Raw genomic sequence first — 24,963 nt, 5'->3', positions numbered from 1 at the left:
TTAAAATGGTCAATTTCGAAATGAGACCTACCCTGTTTGGGATGTTTGTTTTTTTAGTTAAAATCGTCAATAAAAAAAATATTGAAATAGTTAATAAGACAAAATGTTACATTTATCCATCAAAAAGCTAAGAAGTCAATTAACGCCTATTTTGACAATTAAAAAAAAAATAACTTATTAACTTATTTGAATCATATCATTCTTTTACTTTTTTATATTTTTTAAACAAAAAAATCTTTTCTTTTTTTCTTTTTTTTTTTTTTTTTTTTTCTCTACCTCCCAAACCAAAATATGCCTAAAATAGCTAAGTTTCGAAACTGGCCTCTAATTTTTTTTTGTTGGATTTGTGAAGATGACTAGTGTATGTGAGGAGAAATGCTGAGTTCACCAAATAATAACTTTGGAGTTGAGAGCTAGTGGGTGATGAGATGAGCATTGGATTCTCTGACTTTGACTCTGATTTTGGGAATTAAAGACGCGGGTTTTGATGAAGTGCTGTGCTGCCCACAACTAAAAATGCACTGATCGACGGTGCAACCTGTCAGACGGTGCCGTTTGTCGTCTTATGACATTTTTAAATGCTTCCACGTGTATCTGTATATGATGCCGGTAACGAAGCTGGAAAGAAAGGAATTATCAAATCAGTCTTTTTTTTCTTTTCTTTTTTTTTTTTTTTAATTATAAAGGGTAATGATACATCTCGTTAAAAGTGGTGTTCTAAAGCACTACTAATGAGTTGGCAAGTACTTTAATTAAAAAAAAAAAAACAAGACATAAACAGTGAGTCTCGTCCACTGCCACATCACTAGTGGTGTTTTTAGAGTACCACTTTTAGTGATCTCAAACATTATTGAATTATAAATTAGCAAAATTTTTATAATTATTAATAATTACAATTATAATTTTTTTTAAAATGAATTACATCAACGGTTCATATGTTTTAGATTTTATGTTAATTTGGTCTTTGACTTTCAATTTGTGATATATTTGATTTTAAATTTTAAATCTTATTCTAAATAAAGACAATTAAATATATCATTACTCAATTTCAATGGCAAATTCATCAATTTGATAAAATATAAACTAATTTCACAAAAATAAATGTCAAAAAATATTTATAAATTTTTAAAAATTATTTCTACCTACTAAAGATAAAATTATGTAAAATTAATAAATCTTGTAAATATTTATTTATTGAGTTAATTACCGAAAATTCTTATTTATAAATGTTATAATAATTACGTCATATCTAAGATTTTTTGAATCAATAAGTCTTATTTAGTAAAATTGAGAATATTATCGATTTTTCTTAATTTTTAAAACTAAGAACATTATCAATTTTGCATAGTAATGTTCCAGATAATTGTTTCACTAACTGATGAAAAAACACAGAGCATAAGATTAAACATTTTTGTACTTCTATTTATTGGTTTGATTCAATATCCAATAAAATCGAGAATATTATTAATTTTTTCAGTTTTAAAACTAAAAGCATTATTAGTTTTCTCATTTTTAAAGTTTTTTTTTTTTTAGTTTTGCACATCAATGTTCCATCATCATACTCCTTTATAGTAGGGGAGCAACTCGGGCGGGTTCGGTCGGGTTGGGGGTCTACCCAAGCCCGACCCGAATTGTATTTGGCACTGCCCAAGCCCGACCATGAACCCGAACATTGTTGCCCAAGCCCGGCCCAAGCTTTGTATTTTGAACTCGGGTTGCCCGAATTGCCCGAGTTCAGAAACCTGTAGGTAGATCTAAGGGTAGACATAAAAGATGCTAATCTAATGGTAGAAAACTAACTAAAAAAAAATAAAAAATAAAAATTAAGACTAACTTTTTTACTTAATAGAAGACTAACCAAAAAAATAAATAAAAATAAAAATTAAGACTAACTCTTTTACTTAATTTATATATATTACATAATTTATTAAATTATATATATATTATATATTATATATTATATAATTTATATAATATATTAAATTGAATTCAGGTTCGGGTTGCTCGGGTTGGCCATTGGTTCTGCCCAAGCCCCGCCCGAATTGCAATTCGGGCATCAAAAATCTGCCCAAGCCCGTCCAGATTACAAGATATAGTTGTCCAAGCCCTAAAAAAACTCGGGCTGGGCTCGGGTTGCTCGGGTTGAGCCCGCCCGAGTTGCACCCCTACTTTATAGACACAAAATTTTCAGTTTTGCACAAAAATATAATTCAATTTTTTCAAAAAAAAATAAAAAAAATTGCACATTATTATTTTTTTTTATTTTTTCAATTTGAAAGTTGATGTTAGAAAATTTTGAAAATCAAAATAAATGTCAAATTATCAGATTCCTTTATAGATAATCATAAATTAATGGTAACCCATGCTATGCACGACATGTACAAAAAATTAATAATCTATTTTTATACAAAATAATATAAATAGTTAAATTTTTGTATGCAAAAAAACAAAGAAGATTAAAATTTACAATTTAAGTCCCATAATTTTATCATAATTTATTTATTATTTTTTAATTTGTCACAAATTTAATCATGTAACTTTCAACCCCTTGCTAGAATTGCAAACTTAGGTTTGTATGCAAAAAAACAAAGAAGATTAAAATTTACAATTTAAGTCCCATAATTTTATCATAATTTATTTATTATTTTTTAATTTGTCACAAATTTAATCATGTAACTTTCAACCCCTTGCTAGAATTGCAAACTTAGGTGAGCTCAACCAAAACAACTTGAGTCGAGCTTAAAAACTTTTAAAGATTAAACAATATAGTTTTTAATTAAGTGAGAACTTATGCAGAAATTTAAAAATTCAAATTAAATTTGAGTGGATTTGAGCAAAAACACCAAATAACTTGAGCAACAAAAACAAAATTATATATATAAATATACAAATTATTTGCTAATTTATTTTTTAAAATAATAAATAAAATTAATTGAAAGTTTAATATTAATGAATAAAAGAAAAGCAATATACTTAAGATTTCCAATAGAAATTTTCTTGAAAATATTTTAAAAATACACCTTTTAGAAAGGGATCATCGAATAACTGGTTGTTTAAACCTCAAATACAGTACTTCTCCTCTCTCTCTCTAGTTTGAGAGCTTCTCTCTCTAAACTTTTCTCCCCCTAGGGTTTCCCGAGTTGGTGGCTGCTGGTGGTGAGGGAGGGGTTTCCGACGGCCTCCGACCTCCTCTTCCCTCCCCTCCCCTCCCCCTCCTCCTCTTTTGCTCTTTCCTTTCCTCTTTTGCTTTTCCATAACTTGGAAGCTTTGCCTTCCATCCTCTCCCTCCTTTGTGAGGTGTTTTCCCCCACCCATTCACTCCGGGAGTGGCCTTCTCATATCTGCGCCTTCACCGCCTCTGCACCGCCGTCTTCTCCATAGCCACCGCCTTCTCTTCCTCGCCGGTCGGACTCGTCTTCTTCATCGCCGCCTTCTGCATAGCCACCGCCTTCTCTTCCTCCCTCATTTGCCCACGCCGGATTCGCCTTAGCCACCCCTCACCGACTCTTCTTCGCCGCCTCTTCCTCGCCGGTCTTCTCCATCGCCGGATTGTAGACGCTGCTGCCGGATCTGCATGGTCATGGGTCTATCTAGTTTGGTTTTATATTTGTTTGTTTTTGTTTTTTCTTTCAATGATTTGTGTTGTTTCTGGGTTTGTTTGGTTCTTGAAGTCCATCTGTGCGTTTTTGTTTAGCTTACCCTCATTGTGGTTGGATCTATAATTTATTTCGGACATGCTCTAGTGTCGAACTTTTATGATGGACTTTGTATCGCAGTACGAGCACGAGTACGATATGTACATCTGAATATTTTCATAGTTTTCTTCCTTGGTGCTTCTTGCATTATTTTTTCTTTGTTTGGTGTAAGTTTTGGGTTATATGGACTCTTGTAAATGCCATTTTGGCTATATTAAATGAAATATCTCTTCCGATAAAAAAAAAAAGAAAAGAAAGAATAACTAGTTGTTTGGGAAGTGCCATATTAGCTCACTTTTTTATCCTTTTATCTTTTTTGGATCATATCACATCTCTACATTTTTATACATCTTTTCGTAAAAAACAAAAAAACATACTTAATTATCTTTTTTGGGTCACATCGCATCTCTACTTTTTTGTACATATTTTTGTAAAAAGTAAAAAAGTATACTTATGTAACACTTCCCAAACTACCACTATTAAAAAAATTTACCTTTTGTAATGGTATAAATAATTTAAATATGATTTTTTAAAAATTATTTTTAATTTAAAAATTACAATAAAATATTAAATGGAATAAAAATAAATTTCTTACAAAATAAAAGTATTTAAACAAAAAAAGGTAAGAAGAAAATTTAATATTGTATTTTTATTTAATCTAAAAATAATTCTAGATGAACAATAAATTATCACTTATAATCCTTTTGTTTTAAATAAAAAAATAAGCTTAATGAACTATCACTTTTAATAATAAAAAAAAATTAACATTTCTTTCTAATTTATTTTAGCAAAAGTAACTTTTTAACAATTTGAGCCAAAGATATCTTTATTCTTTATTTTAATTTTTTTAATTGACAATTGAGATTAAAAAAAAATCTAAGAAAATCCGCCACGTTTGGTAAGTACTAAAAAAGTTATGTTTTATTCTTTTTTAAAAAAAAATTATATTAAAAATATTATTGCTCAAGTCCTTATAGTTTAGAAGAATATAATTTTTTTTATAAAATTTAAAAAAAAAAATAGTGATTAATAATTTGAACACATGTATTTAAAACAAATTATATTTAGACCAATAATATTATGACACATTATTATGAACATGTGAATATTGATCCCATTCTAATTGTAGTAATATAATTTGAAGAAGAATTTAAATTTGAAATTTTATTTTATAATTTAATAAAAGATGCAAAATTTAAGGAATGAATATTGATCTCATTCCAATTATAATAACATAATTTAAGTAAGAATTCAAATTTGAAATTTTATTTTAAGAATATAAAATTAATTTATAGACCAATCATATTGTAACATGTATTAACAAAAAATTAAACAAAATAAAAAAAAATGAGAAAAAAAAATTACAACTTTCAATTTTAATGAAATGACAATATTTTACCATTATAATAGTATATAGATATATGGATATATAAATAAATTATGGAATAGATCATTATTTAAAACTTATATATTATGGGATAAATCATTCTAATTTTAAATTTAAATTAATGTGATGCTTTCCATATTTAATGTCCCTCAAATTTGAATTTGAAATGGATTAGTATACTTTCTATTTTTTATTTTATATATTTGATATATTTTCTGTACGGGGAGCAAATATTCAGGCAAGCTCGCAGTCCTTTCTTCCAAGCTCCAGTCTGTCTGATCGACCTGCGAGCACAACAGCGATGAGCTACCCGGCGGTGTGTGGCCGGAAAATTCCTCCGACAATCAAGTTAGACACACACACAGGGATAGAGAGAGAAAGAGAGGACTAAGATGTGTTTAGTGTAAATCTCACCAAATGTTCATCTGTCCCAGGCATGGGGAGCGCAGACTCGCTTATATACCTTCTGCGCCCCAAATCTACTCTCATTAGTCTCTCGACACGTGGTGCTGCTATCCCATCTGTCAGCACAAATCCAACAATCACCACCTAACCAAACTGTTAGGATACCTCGGCGGAGCTCGGCAGACCGGCGGAACCTCCTCGGTTTCTCCTGACCGCGCTGCGCGGCATACCTTAATGAACCATTCGCCGAGCTCCTGTACAATCGAACTCGGCTGCATTCCGGCAAGCCGAGCTCAAGTTAGGTCGAGCCGGTTAGCCGTCAGTCTTCCTGCCGAGTTAACGCATGAACCGTGAAACCCATGGAGACAGGCAGACATCTCGGCCGAACTCCCAGTAGACCGGCTTCCGCAACAACAAGCCAAGTAGCTCGGTGCCACATGCCCTGCGCCTTAACCAAGCAAAAACCCTTCCGGACAGGCCCAAGCTACCACGGCCCAATTGTGTTCGGCCCACAATTTACCCGGCCATTACCACGGCCCACTTCAGCTCATAAATCTCCCTCTCAATTGCCCCTTAATTCCGTCCGCGCAAGCGTGACTGGGATTACATTATCTGACCGGGGTAGACTCTTCCTCGATCCTTAGTTTACAAGACATCAACTGCGCTCTTCCTCTTGCTCGGTTTCTTGGCTTGTTTGGCTGAAGCCTCAACTTGCCTTCCTAGCAGGCAAAATCAGCTCGGCAAGGAACTACAAAGAAGGCGAGTAAGGTCCGCTCCGCGACTTCCTTCTCGGCGAGCAAGATCAGCTCGGCAAGGAATTAAAAAAAAAACGAGCAAGGTCCGCTCCGCGACTTTCTTCTTGGCGAGCAAGATCAGCCCAGCAAGGAACTCCAAAGAAGGTGAGCAAGGTCCGCTCCGCGACTTCCTTCTTAGCGAGCAAGATCAGCTCGGCAAGGAACTCCAAGGAAGGCGAGCAAAGTCCGCTCTGCGACTTCCTTCTTGGCGAGCAAGATCAGCTTGGCAAGGAACTCCAAGGAAGGCAAGCAAGGTCCGCTCCGCGACTTCCTTCTTGGCGAGCAAGATCAGCTCGATAAGGAACTCCAAGGAAGGCGAGCAAGGTCCGCTCCGCGACTTCCTTCTTGGCGAGGAAGATTAGCTCGGCAAGGAACTCCAAAGAAGGCGAGCAAAGTCTGCTCCGCAACTTTCTTCTTGGCGAGCAAGATTAGCTCGGCAAGGAACTCCAAGGAAGGCGAGCAAGGTCCGCTCTGCGACTTCCTTCTTGGCGAACAACATCAGCTCGGCAAGGAACTACAAAGAAGGCGAGCAAGGTTCGCTCCGCGACTTCCTTATCGGCGAGCAAGATCAGCTCGGCAAGGAATTACAAAGAAAGCGAGCAAGGTCCGCTCCGCGACTTCCTTCTTGGTGAGCAAGATTAGCTCGGCAAGGAACTCCAAGGAAGGCAAGCAAGGTCCGCTCCGCGACTTCCTTCTCGGCGAGCAAGATCAACTCGGCAAGGAATTACAAAGAAGGCGAGCAAGGTCCGCTCTGCGACTTCCTTCTTGGCAAGCAAGATCAGCTCGGCAAGGAACTCCAAGGAAGGCGAGCAAGGTCCGCTCCGCGACTTCCTTCTTGGTGAGCAAGGTCAGCTCGGCAAGGAACTCCAAGGAAGGCGAGCAAGGTCCGCTCCGCGACTTCCTTCTTGGCGAGCAAGATCAGCTCGGCAAGGAACTCCAAAGAAGGCGAGCAAGGTCCGCTCCGCGACTTCCTTCTTGGCGAGCAAGATCAGCTCGGCAAGGAACTCCAAGGAAGGTGAGCAAGGTCCGCTCCGCGACTTCCTTCTTGGCGAGCAAGATCAGCTCGGCAAGGAATGACAAAGAAGGCGAGCAAGGTCCGCACCGCGACTTCCTTCTTGGCGAGCAAGATCAGCTTGGCAAGGAACTAAAAAGAAGGCGAGCAAGGTCCGCTCCGCTACTTCCTTCTTGGCGAGCAAGATCAGCTCGGCAAGGAACTCCAAAGAAGGCGAGCAAGGTCCGCTCTGCGACTTCCTTCTCGGCGAGCAAGATCAGCTCGGCAAGGAACTCCAAAGAAGGGGAGCAAGGTCCGCTCCGCGACTTCCTTCTTGGCGAGCAAGATCAGCTCAGCAAGGAATTACAAAGAAGGCGAGCAAGGTCCGCTCCGCGACTTCCTTCTTGGCGAGCAAGATCAGCTCGACAAGGAACTCCAAGGAAGGCGAGCAAGGTCCGCTCCGCGACTTCCTTCTTGGCGAGCAAGATCAGCTCGGCAAGGAACTCCAAAGAAGGCGAGCAAGGTCCGCTCCGCGACTTCCTTCTTGGCAAGCAAGATCAGCTCGGCAAGGAACTACAAGGAAGGCGAGCAAGGTCCGCTCCGCGACTTCCTTCTTGGCGAGCAAGATTAGCTCGGCAAGGAATTACAAAGAAGGCGAGCAAAGTCTGCTCCGCGACTTCCTTCTTGGCAAGTAAGATCAGCTTGGCAAGGAACTAAAAAGAAGGCGAGCAAGATCCGCTCCGCGACTTCCTTCTTAGCGAGCAAGATCAGCTCGACAAGGAACTCCAAAGAAGGCGAGCAAGGTCCGCTCTGCGACTTCCTTCTCGGGGAGCAAGATCAGCTCGGCAAGGAACTCCAAAGAAGGGGAGCAAGGTCCGCTACGCGACTTCCTTCTTGGCGAACAAGATCAGCTCGGAAAGGAATTACAAAGAAGGAGAGCAAGATCCGCTCCGCGACTTCCTTCTTGGCGAGCAAGATTAGCTCGGCAAGGAACTCCAAAGAAGGCGAGCAAGGTCCGCTCCGCGACTTCCTTCTTGACGAGCAAGATCAGCTCGGCAAGGAACTCCAAGGAAGGCGAGCAAGGTCCGCTCCGCGACTTCCTTCTTGGCGAACAAGATCAGCTTGGCAAGGAACTCTGGTCTTTCCACCAAAATGATTGTCAATTGCCCCTTTTCTTCGGCCTTTTGACTGACGTCTTCCAAAACCAAACTCCCTAGATCTTTTCCACGGTTGTTCGCACCACCATCCTCTGAGCTTCCTGCCGGGATAAAGCATCTTGGCTAGAGCCTTGAGTTGAGCAAAACATCAACTCCTTTTGCCGGAGTAAACCATCTCGGCTGAAACTTCAGAGTTGAGCAAATCATCAACTCATTTGGCCGGAGTAAATCATCTCGGCTGAAACTTCAGAGTCTCATTTGGCCGGAGTACATCATCTCCGCTGAAACTTCAGAGTTGAGCAAATTATCAACTCATTTGGCCGGAGTAAATCATCTCGGCTGAAACTTCAGAGTTGTGCAAATCACCAACTCGTTTCGCCAGAATAAATCATCTCGGCTGAATCAGAAAAGTTCTTAAGCAAAAGTAATTCACTTCTATTACATTGACAAAAAGAGTATCACATTCAAAAGTGTAGGGGAAACAAGTTCTTCCTCAAAAAATTACTTAAGAACGATAAGAATATAATAGTTTGAGGTTAGCCGCATTTCATGGCCGGGGTACGCCTTTGCCATCCAAATCTTCTAAGTGGTATGCCCCCTTACCCGCCAGACCGGTTATCTTGTAAGGCCTTTTTGTCTGTTGCCACCAGGGTTGTCTTCGCGGTGGACGCCGCTGCATCATCCTCTACTCGGATGTGCTCATTGATTCACTACATTAGTTGCTCCATGAATGGCGGCTGGTTCATTGTAAGCGAGTCCCTCAGCCTATGTCCGACCGGGAGACCGCGCTTGTATTAGGTGATTGCCAGGTTGACCGGGCAATCCAAGATCTCGTTAAAGGTTTCCCAATATATGAAGTTGTATCCCTTCAGTGTGTCGCTCGGCTCCATCTTGACACTGATAAGGTGGTCGACTTCCTTTGGCGTTTTGGTGTTGGTTTTGAAGCGTGTCACAAAGGATTCGGCCAACTGCTGCCACCTTTCTATGCTCCCCTCCGGCAGCCTCTCAAACCATTTCAAGCCTAGCTCGCCCAAACTGGACTGGAAGATAAGGCACATAAGAGCGTCATTCCGCCTAAGTCCGGCCATGACCTGTAGGAAGTGGCTTACATGCATATAGGGATCAGTTTTTCCGTCGTAAAGCGTGAACTTAGGCTGGTGAAAGCCCGCGGGAAGCGGTGTTGTTTCTATCTCCATGGAGAAAGGGATGGCACTCAGCCTTGCCAAGTCTGTGTCTAGAAGGAGAGGCGCAGCTTGGCGAGGTGGAGGCATTCCGACCTTTTCACTGGCGTGAACCCCATAAGATAGCCGCTGGAACGCCGACAATCTCTGAGCCTCCCGCCGGCGAGCCCGTTCCTTCAAGACTACCTGCAAATTCTCTGAACGAGCGGAATAAGAATACCTCGACGTCATCGCCGAACGTGAGGGTTGATAGGTGCTGTCTTGCGCGCTGGATTTCTCTACGTGCGCGTCGGAATCTCCAACCTTGTAACTTCTGGTGATTGAGATAAACGGAGTACGCCGCTGGCTCTGACTGCATGAACGGCGGGGTTGAGTGCGGTCACTGTGGTCTCCCACTCCAGCTACTCCCTTCCTTTTGACATGTCGCTTAAGATCCTCCATCTCCCCCGCCATTCTCCGGATGACGGCGTCTTGGTCCCTTAGCTTGTGTTCCAGTCGTCTGGCGTGCGATTCTCTCTGCCCCCGGTGACCGTCTGGACTCCATGAATGTCCAAAACTTCTTCCGCGCTTATCCCGCGCGTCTCTTGAATGTCCTCCTGGAGAAGTTTCCAGGTTCGCCATAAGAGGAATGGCGGGATGTCCTTCTCTCCGTCTCCCTAACTCCGGGGTAACTCCGTCGATGGCAGATAACGGAATCTCGTCGTTGTTCGCCATGAATGGCGATCAGACGAGCCTGGAAGACAAGGTTTTGTCTTTCAAAGTTCTCACAGACGACGCCAATTGTGCGGGGAGCAAATATTCAGGCAAGCCCGCACTCCTTTCTTCCAAGCTCCAGTCTGTCTGATCGACCTGCGAGCACAACAGCGGTGAGCTACTCGGCGATGTGTGGCCGAAAAACCCCTCCGACAATCAAGTTAGACACACACACAGGGATAGAGAGAGAAAGAGAGGACTGAGTTGTGTTTAGTGTTAATCTCACCAAATGTTCATCTGTCCCAGGCATGGGGGGCGCAGACTCGCTTATATACCTTCTGCGCCCCAAATCTACTCTCATTAGTCTTTCGACACGTGGTGCTGCTATCCCATCTGTCAGCACAAATCCAGCAATCACCACCTAACCAAACTGTTGGGATACCTTGGCAGAGCTCGACTGACCGGCAGAACCTCCTCGATTTCTCCTGACCGCGCTGCGCGGCATACCTTAATGAACCATTCGCCGAGCTCCTGTACAATCGAACTCGGCTGCATTCCGGCAAGCTGAGCTCGAGGTAGGTCGAGCCGGTTAGCCGTCGGTCTTCCTGCCGAGTTAACGCATGAACCGTGAAACCCATGGAGACAGGCAGACATCTCGGCCGAACTCCCAGTAGACCGGCTTCCGCAACAACAAGCCAAGTAGCTCGGTGCCACATGCCCTGCGCCTTAACCAAGCAAAAACCCTTCCGGACAGGCCCAAGCTACCACGGCCCAATTGTGTTCGGCCCACAATGTGCCCGGCCATTACCACGGCCCACTTCAGCTCATAAAGCTATAGAGGATTTTTTTTAATTATTTAAAATCAAGAAAATTAGAAATTTTAGTATGAGATATTGGAACTCCCACAAGACTTGCCATTTTACTTATATAATATATAGATATAAATAGATAGATAGATAGATAGATAGATAGATAGATAGATAGATACATTTAATAAAAATTTATATTTGTTTTAGATATGTTTGTAATTTACAAATTATATATTTTTTATATTTTTTATAAAAATAATTTAACAATCTTATCACTAACTATAATGCATGGAAAAAGTTGAAAAGGGTGTAGCCGTAGGTATGAGAGAAGTCAAAAAGACTTGTGGGTTGGGAGAAGTCAATAAATGCTGAGTTTTTTTTTTAAAAAATAAAAAAATTAAAAAATTGAGATTGGGATATTGAAGCTCCCACAAGGCTTGTGGGTTATAAACCCCCTTTTTTCTTATATAGAACTAGCACATCACCCGTGCTATGCACGGGATAATTATAGATATTTATATTTGTTTTAGATTTTTTTTAATATATAAATTATGTTTTTTAATATTTTTTATAAAAATAATTTAACAATTTGATCACTAACCATAATATACGTGAGAAGTTGAAAAGGGTACTGCAGTAACTATACACGAATTGTATCTATAATTATTTGGATGAGGGGATTTTAAATGCTGATCAGGAGATTTTGATCAAATCAATAAATGCAGGCATGTGGAAAGCCATGTGGATTGAAAAAAGTTAATAAATGCTGATCAGGGGATTTTGACCAAATCAATAAATGCTGAGTTTTTTTTAAATAAAAAATAAAAAATTTAGAAAATTCAGATTGGAATATTGAAGCTCCCACAGGCCTGGGGGTTAAAAACCCCCTTTTGCTTAACACGGGATAATTATAAATATTTATATTTGTATTAGATTTTTTTTAATATATAAATTATGTTTTTTAAGATTTTTTTTATAAAAATAATTTAACAATCTTATCACTAAGCATAGTGTATGAGAGAAGTTAAAAAGGATATTGCAGTAACTATACACGGATTGTATCTATAATTATTTGTATGAGGGGATTTCAAATGCTGATCAGGGGATTGTATCAATAAATGCAGGCATGTGGAAAAACATGTGGATTGAAAAAACTTAATAAATGTTGATCAGGAGATTTTGACCAAATCAATAAATGTTGAGTTTTTCTTTTTTTAATAAAAAATATAAAAAAATTCAGATTCGGATATTGAAACTCCCACGGGCCTTGGGGGTTAAAAACCTCTTTTTGCTTAATATATAGTATAGATATAGATAGATAGATATAGATATAGATAATATAATATAGATAGATAGATGTGTTGAAATTTTCAAAGAATTTTGTTTATGCTAGTTTTTAATGCATTAAAGTTTAATTATGAGGGGGTTTTGACCAAATCTCCCAAAAGGCATGGGGATTGGAAGAAATTGATAAATGCTGAGATTTTTTTTTTTTTAAATCAAAAAATTAGAAAATTAGGATTGAGATATTGGAGCTCCTACAAGCCTTGGGGGTTAAAACCCCATTTTGCTTAATATATAGTATAGATATATAGATAGTTAGATAGATAGATAGAGATATAGATAGATAGATGATGAGCAATCATTATTTTAAGGGCAATTCCGACTATTAAAAATTTAATGGGACTTGAAAAAAATCTTAGTTAGGATTTAATGAAATATAAGTTTATAAATTAGGGTTTGTGTGTAAATGCCCCTTATTTTTTTGCACCAAATTAATTTTTATTATGTGTTTTGATAATGATCATATAATGAGTGGTTGTTTTATTTTCATTAAATAAGTTTACATTTTTCCAAAAATCAAATATGGCGATAATTTTGATATCATTATTAAACCAATTCATTAAATCAAAAAATTCAAAACTAAAAACATTTCATATATTAAATATGGCTTCGTTTGGGATGTGAATTGGCTTTTTGGCTATTAACCTGGGGTAAAAAGATTCGTTCAGGATGTACTTTTTGACTTTTTTGACTTTTATAGAGAAAAAAAATGAAATGATTATGGTTTGAATGTAACATTTTGTCTTATTGACTTTCTAGCCTATTTTATTTTTTTGTTTTTTGTGGTTAAATTAGTCAAAAAAAACCTCTCAAACCCACACGCCAAATGAAGGCTATATCAATTACACATTAAAAGCCTAACAACCACCCATTACATTATTATCATCCAAACACATAATAGAAATTAATTTAGTAAAATAAATAAATAAATAAATGTCTAAAAGATTTATCAATTTTATATAATTTTATCTTTGGTGGTTTGAAATTATTTTTAAAAATTCAAAAATATTTTTTTGGACATTTATTTTTGTCAAAGAGTCGTGCTAGGGAGCTCGAAAGCCCCCCATCGAATCCCCCGAATTCGAAAAATGAAGAAGAAGAAGAGAAGTTAGAAGAAAAAGAAGAAGGACTGGACTGGAGGGGCCAACATCAACCGGGCTGGGCAGGGGGCGGAGGCAGAGGTGGAAGCGGGGCGGAGACGATCAGCCGACGAGCTGCGACGATTTGTGAGCTGCGACGATCGGCTGCCGATCGGACTGGACTAGAGTGCTGCGACGATCGACCTCTCTTCTCTCCCTTTCCCTCTTTCTCTTTCTCTTTCTCTCCCTCTTCCTCTTTCTCTCCCTCTCCCTCACCCTCTCCCTCTGTCTCAGACCTGCACCTACATGAAGAAGAAGAAGAAGAAATAAATAAATAAATGCCCAAAACGACGTCGTTTTGGGCATTCGGGGGATTAGGGGGGACAAAACTCGGGGACAAAATTATTTTCCTTTGTCAAATTAGTTTATATTTTATCAAATTGACAACTTTGCCCTTGATATTGAGCAATAATATCTTCAATTGTTCTTATTTGGAACAACATTCAAAATTTATCATCAAACATGTCACAATGGAAAAGTCAGATACCAAAGTGACACGAGTCCCAAACTATAATAACTATTAGTATAATTCATTCGTTTTTGTGAATAAAATTTTTGATTTCATCATTTTCATGGCTTCAATTTTAATTTTTAGCCCTAAATTTTAAAATTGGTATCTCATTTTTTTCAATTAGCCCTTAATTTTTCAATTTTTTGCCTCAATTTTGTTTTGGTGGTAGCAACGGAATTTCATCATTTTTTTTTTAAGAATGTCATATTTGTTATTGGTCTTATTTGATAAATGACAACGAGAGACTCTAAGAATATAATATTTTTGAAAAATAGAGATCTAAATATTTAAAAAAAATTATTAATTTTTATGTTTTAAAACCTATTCTAAATAAGAAAAATTATTTCCACAATCACCAACAAATGTTTCTATAGTTTTTCACTTTAAAATATGAAAAATACATATATTTATATTAAATAATATCCGAACAATATAGATGGATTTGAAATTTTTTATTTTATTTTTAAATGGACTTAGGAATAAAATATAGGCTCAATTTCAAACCGGATCGAACGTGAAAAATGATTTTAAATATTATTATGTATAGACTTGGCGTGAAGCCGTCAAGACCGGACCATATCTACCCAAAAAAACATAAGTGAGCAATCGCGATGGAAGAAATATGACATATTATCTTGCTAATGATAGCTTTAAAGACTAAAAAAATACTAAATGTTAAAAGATTTATAATTTTAATATATTTTTTATATATTTTTTCAATATTAACGACGGTCTATTTTTATATATTTTCATATACTTTTTATATATTTTTTTAATATTAACGACTACCATTTTAACATTTTCCTATTAAATAAGTTGGAAAATACTATTTAAAGACGGTCGGGCCTTTCTTCCCAAGGATAATTGCACTGGTCTAAAATATAGGAACTTTACTATTTTTATGAGAGAAATTTATGTCCTAAAAAATTGAATTTCCAATTTAATGCTAAAAATTGTAAAATTGAGGGCAAAAAGAACTTTCAACACCATCACCACCACAATACAAGTCTCTAATATTGAAATTTCTCTTTGATTCAATTGGTAAAATTTCCTCCAGTATAGAAATTTCTATTTAAAACTAAAAATGAATATGAAATTTAAAGAAAAAATCACAAATTTTCACCATATTCATTGGGTTGAACACAGCGAAATTTTTAATTGATCACTAAAAATTACAAAATTGAGGACTAATTGCAAAAATTGGGTTCCTATTTTCGAATTTTGGGCTAAAATTTTGCAAATTACAGACTCCAAAATGACATTTAAAAATATCTCATATTCTTAAAAGGGTAAACTAGCAATAGGTTCTAATAATTAAATTCAATTCTTATCAAGATCTATTGAAAATAAAACCTAATAAAATTGTCACTAAATGTTTTTTGCATGTTACTAAAAATTGATAATTTGTGACTTTTTTTTTGTCACAATTTTTACAAATTATCGCTAAAAGTTACAATTATGGATGTTTTTCTATGACGAATTTTTTAAGCCGCCGCTGAAAGTTGAAAATTAAGAACTTTTTTTGTAACAATTTTTTAAAACCGTTGCTAAAACTTATAATCAGCGACATTTTTTGTGACAAAATTTTCAAACTATCACTGAAAATTAACAATTAGTGATTTTTTTAATCGTGTTTGATGAAAAATATCATTAATTATCATAGGACTTATTGAATAATAAATACACCTATTCGAACCTATGCGTGAGTCCCTTCTTTAAAAATAGAATCTAAAAGGCAAAAATATAAACTGATGGGGAAAAAAATTTACCAACCATGTAAAAGAAATCCTAAAGAGAGAAATTTGTCTATTTTTCACAATACCCATATGAAAAGATCAAGAAACATCATACTCAAACACATGGTCTTGTGGCATATGTAGAGTTTGCTTCAACTGTGGAGGCTTCAACTGTGGAGGCTAAGAAAACAATGATACATTTGGAAAGTTTTCTGTTGTTGGTTTTGTCATGTGGATGAAGAGTTTTGGTTGTCTTGCTTGCTCTTTGTTAGTCGAGCTCTCTTCTTTGATCCGTCTTAGGACCGAGTGGCAAACCCGACCTAAGAGGAACTGCAATGTATCTGGAACTAGGAAGCATAGATACAGATACGAGATACGGATACGATACAATACGGATACGGCGATACGACAAAATTTAAAAAAATAGAATACTGGTACGGTTAAGATACGTTTGTGAAAAATATATTTTTTAAAATTATTAATAGTGAGTTACACATAAACTAAAGAACGTTGAGAAATCATAATGTAATTTTATAATGCAAAATATTAATTTTTAAGAATTTTGTATTAATTTAAGCTAGTAGCTTGTTTATTTCTTAAATTTTTAATAGGTTTTGCAAATATTTCATTTCAAGATCAAGTTTAATATATTTATATTATAATAATAGAACAATTCACAATTTGTCCCTATACTTTTTCCTTTGACACTAGTGAAAAATATTGTATTCAAGTTTACTTGCTTATTTATTTATTAATAATTAATTTTACCATTGTTATATTCTCTTGTCAATTTTTACTTTCTATGTAGTTATAGGGGACATACATGAAATAATTAGGATACATCAGTTTGATAAATTCTATTATTTAAATCACTATACTCTTCTTATCGAAGAACTTAACAAAGTATTAGAAAAATATTTTTATATTTATACTTGCAATTATATTATATTATATTACTATGCAAGAAATGTTACAATTCTAATTTCTTAAAACAAGTAAACATGACTTGAAGTATCCGATACTTCAAAATTAAGTATCCGATACTCCAAAATTAATAGTAAAAAAAATAATTAAGAAGTATCCGATACTTTTAATAAGTATCCGATACGTATCCGTGAGTATCCAAGGAGTATCGGTATCCGATACGGATACGTCACCCTATTTGAAGTATCCGTACTTCATAGATCTGGAACTAGGGATCGGAAATGAATTTGTGAACCATTCTCATTGCATCTTTCATGATTCTTTCCCATTAATAACACCACTCTCTTTCTCTTATGGAAAGAAAAAATCGGAAGTAAATTTTTATGCAATAGTTGAAAGCTCAGTTGTCCCAGATCCGATGAGAGAAAGAAAAATGGTGACAAATAAATTCAAAAAGAAAGAAAAAAAACACATAGATTTGATCTATCAAAAAAAAATTAAATGAAAAACCTTAACTTTGAAACACATATTTGTCACCCCCCCCCCTCCCAAAATTTTGGCCATAGATGGGAAAACGTTAGTAAGTTAGATTACGACGAAAATATTGTAGTCGCTCCAACGATTACAACCCTGGACCTCTGACCTTCTCACTGTCCCAAGAGACAATTATATAAACCACTAGGTTAACTGTCATTCCATTTTATTTAAATTCTACCTATACTATGGACTTGTATTGATGGAGACGTAACTAAACCTTTCCTATACCCCTAAAATAAAAAACATTTAAAAAAAAAAAAGGAACAGTACAACTCAGCAGGCAAAAAGGAGGCAATGACATTTTTCCTCAATATTTGCTTCAAGGAAGTGTAACTCTGATTTTTTTCCTATCTGCTCCAAATGACTGCAACAGAAAATCCAAAACCCCATTTATGTGATCCAAGCATTGAGAATGAACTCTCACAACAATTAAGTAAGAGCTAATTGAGATCACTAAATTTTATTTGTTGATTAATTCACAACACAAATTATTACACTACAGCAAAGACATTCCTTTGACTCAGCTAGGGCACCCCTTTAATGGAAAAACTGTTGTTCTTTTAAGGTCGGTAAAGGTCTGTCTTAACAAAAATACATGTCAAACTATCATGACCATGATATCCTCATATACACCCTTCAGTTTTTGAATTCTAGCTCTAATACTTTTGCATGATATCATACTTGACTGCCATGTCAAGAATGGGCACTCCAAAATGGGTACCGCAAGATTTTGAAAAGTGATTGCAGTCGCCGTAACGGTGGCAGTGGCACAATTGCGGTTGCGGAGTGTAAAGGCCATAACGTAACAATTGCGATAATCGAAACCGTGAATTTTTTTATTTTTCGCACAATTTGAAAAAAACTTACCGATACGCATATTTTTTTTCCATGATCATATTTATTGGGTTTTAAAATAAATATTGATCAATTATTGTAAATTTTTAAGTATAATCCAATATATTTTATATTTTAAAATCACTATAAACTAAGTTTTTTACATTTTATTTTAATAATTAATGACTTTATAATATACCAAAAATCAATCACAAACTATTATATATAAGATAAACAATGACAAAAGTAAGAGAATAAATAATAGCCTAAATATATATATTTTTAAATCAATCCAAATAGATAATGACCACACTTATTATTATTATTATTATTATTATTATTATTATTATTATTATTATTATTATCATCAAACAATATATAGATAGACACACACAAATAAAATGGTTGAGTGATAGCAGCGAAATAGAATAGCATAGGTCTTACAGTTTCAACAAATCAATAACATATTCTTCATCTTCTCTCTTCTCTCTTCTCTCTCTCTATCTCTTGCTCCTCCATCTTCCATCTTTATCTTCCCTCTTCTCTCTCTATCCCTCTTCCCCCATTTTCAACTCTTTTTTTTGCATGTTTTTTTCGAAAGAAATAGTTCAAAACCACTACGTAACGATATGTAATACGCCGTTACGGCTATTACGGCACCTTCACGACCGCTACAGTAGTCGCTATGGCCGACACACCTGTGAATCTCAATCACACTACAAAAGCGGTCGTAACGGGTGACAGTTACCATCGCAAACGTTACGTAACGGTGTTGCGTAACCGTCACAACCACTTTTTAAAACCTTGGAATACCGTGTCCATGTTTGTCACACTGTGGACATAGATGTCCAAGGCATGGCATGTGGCATGCCAAATTTTAATTACATTTGCGGGTGTTTTTTTACCCCCTTATGAAATGACTCATTAGCAATTTACCTGACTTTTAAAAACAGTCACATAACTCTCATGTGATTTTAGACTAAAATGTTACAGTAATATTTTCCATCCAAACTAACGGAAAAAGTGTCTCACATGCCTATTTTGAGAGTGGAAAAGGATAAAAAAAAAATTTGTCAAAGTTAAATTTTAATATAAGAAGACGAAACTAACATTGTTTTACCTTTTTTATCTAAATTTTTATTTAATAACAATTTAAATTAAACATACATATTATATATATAAATAAATTAACCTAAATACCTTAATTTATTATTATAAAAATTAATGATTAAACTACTTTAATCTATTTTTTAATTTAATAACATTTTAAAATAAACATAAACATAAATATATATAACAAATTAAATCATAGAGTAAACACCCTATTTTATTACCTTAAAATTACCTTATTTAATAATATTTTAAATTAAACATATACATACATATAAGTCGTTCTAAAAATTAAAAAAATACATATATATATATATAACAAATTAAATCATAAATTAACTTAAACAACTTAATTTATTACTATAAAATTAAAAGAGATTTATCAATAAATCTCAATTATTAACTTTATGATCTAATTAGTCTCATATATTTTTTAATGTTCCATTTGGTCCTACCGGTTGTGAAAGGACATTGTTGCCATTGATTTGTATGTCGGTGTAAGTGGGACAGCTGGTTTGGTGTGTTACCCCGTCATAAATTAAGGCTGGTGTTTGACACATGACACATTTGTGGGGGCCACACACTTTGAAAGGACTATAAGGTATTTTATGATCCAGTGTTGGATGTGTATGATAATAATGTGTTGCACCTTCATATTTTGACCAGTTTGTGGGTTACATGTCACGTTTGGGGGTGCCACACACCATCCAAGGACACTAAGGCATTTTATGCTTTGAAAAATGAGTCAGACTGCCTTTGTGGAGGACTCTCACAATTCCCTTACTGATCTACACTATTCATGATGTGTGGGACCCACTCATATATGTGCGGGACCCACATCATGAATGGTGTGGATCACAAAAGGAGTTGTGGGAGTCCTCCATAAAGGGGCCTCTATCATTGCTGTTTATGCTTTATAGTGTGATGTCTGTTGGTTTGCACGGGTCACACAACCCAAACCCGTACATGTGTCTCCATCACTTGTAATAGGAGAACAAATCAATACCATTACAAACACACACACCCCTACATAGTAGGGAAATGCAAACACTAGTAACTACGCAGCCACAAGACACACAACCACCCATCCTATCACACAAGACAGAACCCCCCACCCGACACACACAACCCACAAACCAGGTAAATGCAACAAACATGGAAGAACATCTACAAAACGACACCCACCCACACATATCCCAAAACATGGGGATAACAAGGGAATGCAAAATAGCAATAAATACGCAGCCCCACACCCTTCCCATATACCAGGTAAATGTCCAATACATGGGAACAGCAAGGAAATGCAAATACCAGTAAAAACACAGACACAAAACACACACCCCACACCCATCCGAAAACACTACACACAACCACCACGACACACACAACCCACATACCATGGGAATGCACAAAAAATCAATGTCGCTAAACATACCTGCAACACGGAGGATGTGTGGGCGTTTGAACTGCTACGTACGCAACACAAACAACCAGTCGTCACAACAAAACACCTCGATGTCAAAACACAAAACCCTAACGAAAATGGGCAACTCGTCTGTAGAAGTGACATTCGACTTACCAAATATGCTGTCCAACATAACCAAAAAGAAAATGAAATCCCGTGATTCACGTCCTACACAACAAAGTGAAGGGTAAAACTGTCCGCACAGCAACGCCAGGCATGCAAAATAGGATGAAACAGAACAAATTTCTCCACCAATGGGACTTATTGGATCAACAGATTTAATTGGGGATTGATTGGTATAACTATTTGTGAGATGAGATTTATTGGTAAATAATTCTAAAATTAAATAATAAATGTATCTTAAGCTAATTTTTAACTAAATTTATTATTTAATAACATTTTAAATTAAATATGTACATATATGTATTTAACAAATTAAATTATAAATTAATTGAAATTAAAGATTAAGTTTATTAAAAAAAATATTTAGGAAACTCAATTGCATTTGGTGTAGCGTTCTAATCATGATTTCACACCCATATTTGAGTGATGTGTTTACATATAATTCTCAAAAAATAATTCTACACTCACGTTTGAAAACTCTTTTCAGTACTTGAATTTTGAATTTCGAAATTTGGTCTACTGGTCGTCTGCCTGGACATCCTCCCAAACAGTTTTTGAATTTTTGGGTGAGTCCGGTTGTCCGTCTGGTTGACCGAAACAGTGATTTTTTTATTTTCATTTATTTATTTATTTATTTTGTAGCTCTTATGTGAAAAAAAAAATTCCAATAAATTTTTTCAATAGTTATTTTTTAAAATTGAATTTTAAAAAGAATTTGGTTATGAGTTTGGAATAGAATTTTCAATAAAGTTTTGAATTGTATATTTGATTATGAGTTACAAGTTTTTGAATTAAGTTTTGAAAATCCTTTTTAAAACGACTAATCAAACAACTTTTCTTATTTTAAAACCCATTTAAAAAATTCAATGCTCAATTCAAAATTCAATTCAAAACTCTTTTCAAAATTCATAATTAAACAAATTTTCTCATTTCAAATCATAATTCTAAAACTCACAAACTCAAGATACAACTCTATTCTCAAATCAAAATTCTAAAACTCTACTAAACACTACCCTAGTTTCTTAAATTAGTTTTGTGTTATGTTTTTAATTTTGTTGCTTAGTCATGGATATAACTTTATTTATTTATTTACAAATAAAAATATAGAAAAAGAAGACATAAAATGTATAATTGCCTTTTCATTGTTAACATTAACAGTGTTAAGATTGCATTTTAGTCTAAATTACATGGGGAATATATGGCTATTTTTAAAAGACATGAAGTAAAGGGATTTGGGGTGACTGTTGTGCGGGAGTGCACAACAGCCACTGTTGTGCAGCCAAATGGACCCATTTCGGGACCCATTTCGATAATTCGAACCGTTCATATTTTAAAATATATCAAGTAGAACATACCTGCAAAAAATCAAGTTAATCAAATATCGTTTACTCATTCATCAACTCAATTTGTATCTACAAAAATAAATAACAATTGTGATTTAAAGTATTAAAATGAATATAAATGTGAGTGGATGAAAAGGTAAATGATATCCGATTAACTTGAGTTTTTACAAGTATGTTCTACTTGATATATCCTAAAATGTGAACGGTTCGGATTATCGAAATGAAACCCAAAATTGGCCCATTTGGCTGCATAATAGTAGCTGTTGTGCACCCCGCACTGTTGGTGATAGTGAGGTGTAAACCACTTATGGTGGTTCACAAAAAACAAATAAAATAGAGGATTGATAATCTGAAAAACAGATTTATTTCACTCAAATATTTAGAATACACTGAGGAGAGAAAAACACATTTTTACTCTCTAACTCTCTTCTTTCTCCCACACTCTGAATTCTCAAAATACAATAGCTATATATAGATAAAGCTAGTAATGTGACACCATTAAATGCAAATATGGCTGAGGCTGTGAATTTCAAACGGTTGTAACCACTTTTGACAAAACTTAATTTCCGCCTCCATTCTACTCTTAGGCCGGTGGAAAAGAACAATTTTTTATTATAGGTGAAGCAAGATTACTTCACAACATCCCCCCCTTAATCTTGATTCTCCATGCTGCTTCATCCCAAACATCAACTTTATTCTGTTAAACAGATCATTTTTCAATGGCTTCGTGAAAATATTTGCAAGCTGATCTTGAGATTTGCAAGGAAATAATTCCACCTCTTTATTTTTCATATGCTCTCGGATGAAATGATAGTGGGTGTCAATATGCTTACTTCTTTCATGATAAACTGGGTTCTTTGCTAATGCAATTACTGAGCAATTATCAACATAGATCTCAGTAGGATTTGCTTGTGGAAATCCTAAATGCTTCAGCACATTTCTTAACCAAATTGCATGACACACAGGTGAGTTGGCTGCAACATACTCAGCTTCGCAAGTTAATAGTGTCACAATAGTTTGCTTCTTGGACGACCAAGTGAACACTGTATTTCCCATAAAGAAATCGAACCCAGTAGTACTCTTCTGCTCATCTAAGTCACGTCCCCAGTTACTATTCGAATAGCCAACAAGACTGAAATTATCAATTGGTTTATAGAATAAACCATCATCGATTGTACGTTTGATGTAGCAAAGAATTCTCTTTGCTGCATACAGGTGTGACTGATCCGATGTTTCCATATATCTATTAATCAGTCCTACTCTATAAAGTATGTCTGGCCTGGTGCAAGTAAGATAGCGAAGACTTCCAACTAAGCTTTTGAAATAAGTTGGATCCACATCACCTGCCTTTGTACCTTTTTTGAGCTCCACTCCACTATCTACAGGAGTGTTCACTGGATTGCAATTCTCCATTTCATATCTCTTTAGAATCTCTTTGGCATAGCCACTTTGGGAAATAAAAATTTCATCTTTTCTTTGTGCCACTTCAATGTCGAGAAAATGAGCCATCAATCCAATATCCGTCATTTCAAATTCTTGGATCATGCTTCTTTTAAATTCTTTGAACGTGGCTGGATTGTTTCCGGTGAAAATTAGATCATCAACATAAAGACAAGCAAGCAACATGCTTCCATCAGCTTTTTTCTTCAAATATAGTGTGTGCTCATATGGGCATTTTTCAAAATCATTGTCATGAAAATACTGATCGATTCTAGTATTCCATGCACGCGGAGCTTGCTTCAATCCATAAAGTGTTTTCTTCAATTTGTACACTTTGTCTTCATGTCCATTCTGAACATACCCCGAAGGTTGTTCAATATAAATTTCTTCTTCAAGAAAACCATTAAGAAATGAAAATTTCACATCAAGTTGATAGATCTGCCATTTGTGCTGGGCAACCAAAGAAATCATTAGCCTGATAGTCTCCAACCGGGTAATTGGAGCAAACACCTCTCCATAATCAATTCCAACTCTCTTCTTGTAACCTTTTGCCACTAATCTTGCCTTATAGCATTGCACTTCGCCTTGTGCATTCCTCTTTGTCTTGTATACCAATTTCACTCCAATGGGTTTGTGCCCCTCCGGTAGACTAGTAAGCTTCCATGTGTCATTTTTCTCAATGGCATGAATTTCTTCATCCATTGCTTTCCTCCATTTATCTTCTTGGATGGCTTCTAAAAAAGTAAGTGGATCACTATCTGCGAGTAGGCAGAACAAATTCAGACCTGCTTCTTCTGTAGCTTTATATATCTCTTGCAAATTTCTCATTGGTCTTGGTTGTTTGAAGAAACTATCATCTGATGATGATGATGATGCATCACTTCTGTGAGAAACTGGTGATTTAGGTACCGGTATTGTATGTGGAGGAGTTTGTGGCTCATCTTGAATTTCGCTTATGATTTCAACCGGAGCTTTTGATGTTTCATTTTCAAGAATGAGTTTTGTATCTTTAATAACTTCATCTTGATTCCAGTTCCAAGCTTCTTCTTCTTCAAATATCACATCTCTACTTATGATCACTTTTCTGGCAATGGGATTATACAACTTGTATCACATTGTTTTGTCTCCATATCCGACAAGGATACATTGTTCTCCCTTATCATCGAGCTTGGTTCTTCTTGCTTCTGGAATCTTGGTGTACGCAACACATCCAAATATCCTGAGATGGTTGACACTTGGCTTATGTGAACTCCAAGCTTCTTCTGGAGTCATCAAGTGAAGGCTCCTAGTTGGGCATCTATTTAGTAGATACACAACACATGATATAGCTTCAGCCCAAAATTGC

Source organism: Camellia sinensis, chromosome 11 (genome assembly GCF_055761805.1).
Source record: "Camellia sinensis isolate YWXY chromosome 11, ASM5576180v1, whole genome shotgun sequence".
Classification (NCBI taxonomy): Eukaryota; Viridiplantae; Streptophyta; class Magnoliopsida; order Ericales; family Theaceae; genus Camellia; species Camellia sinensis.
This window is presented reverse-complemented; position numbering follows the sequence as displayed.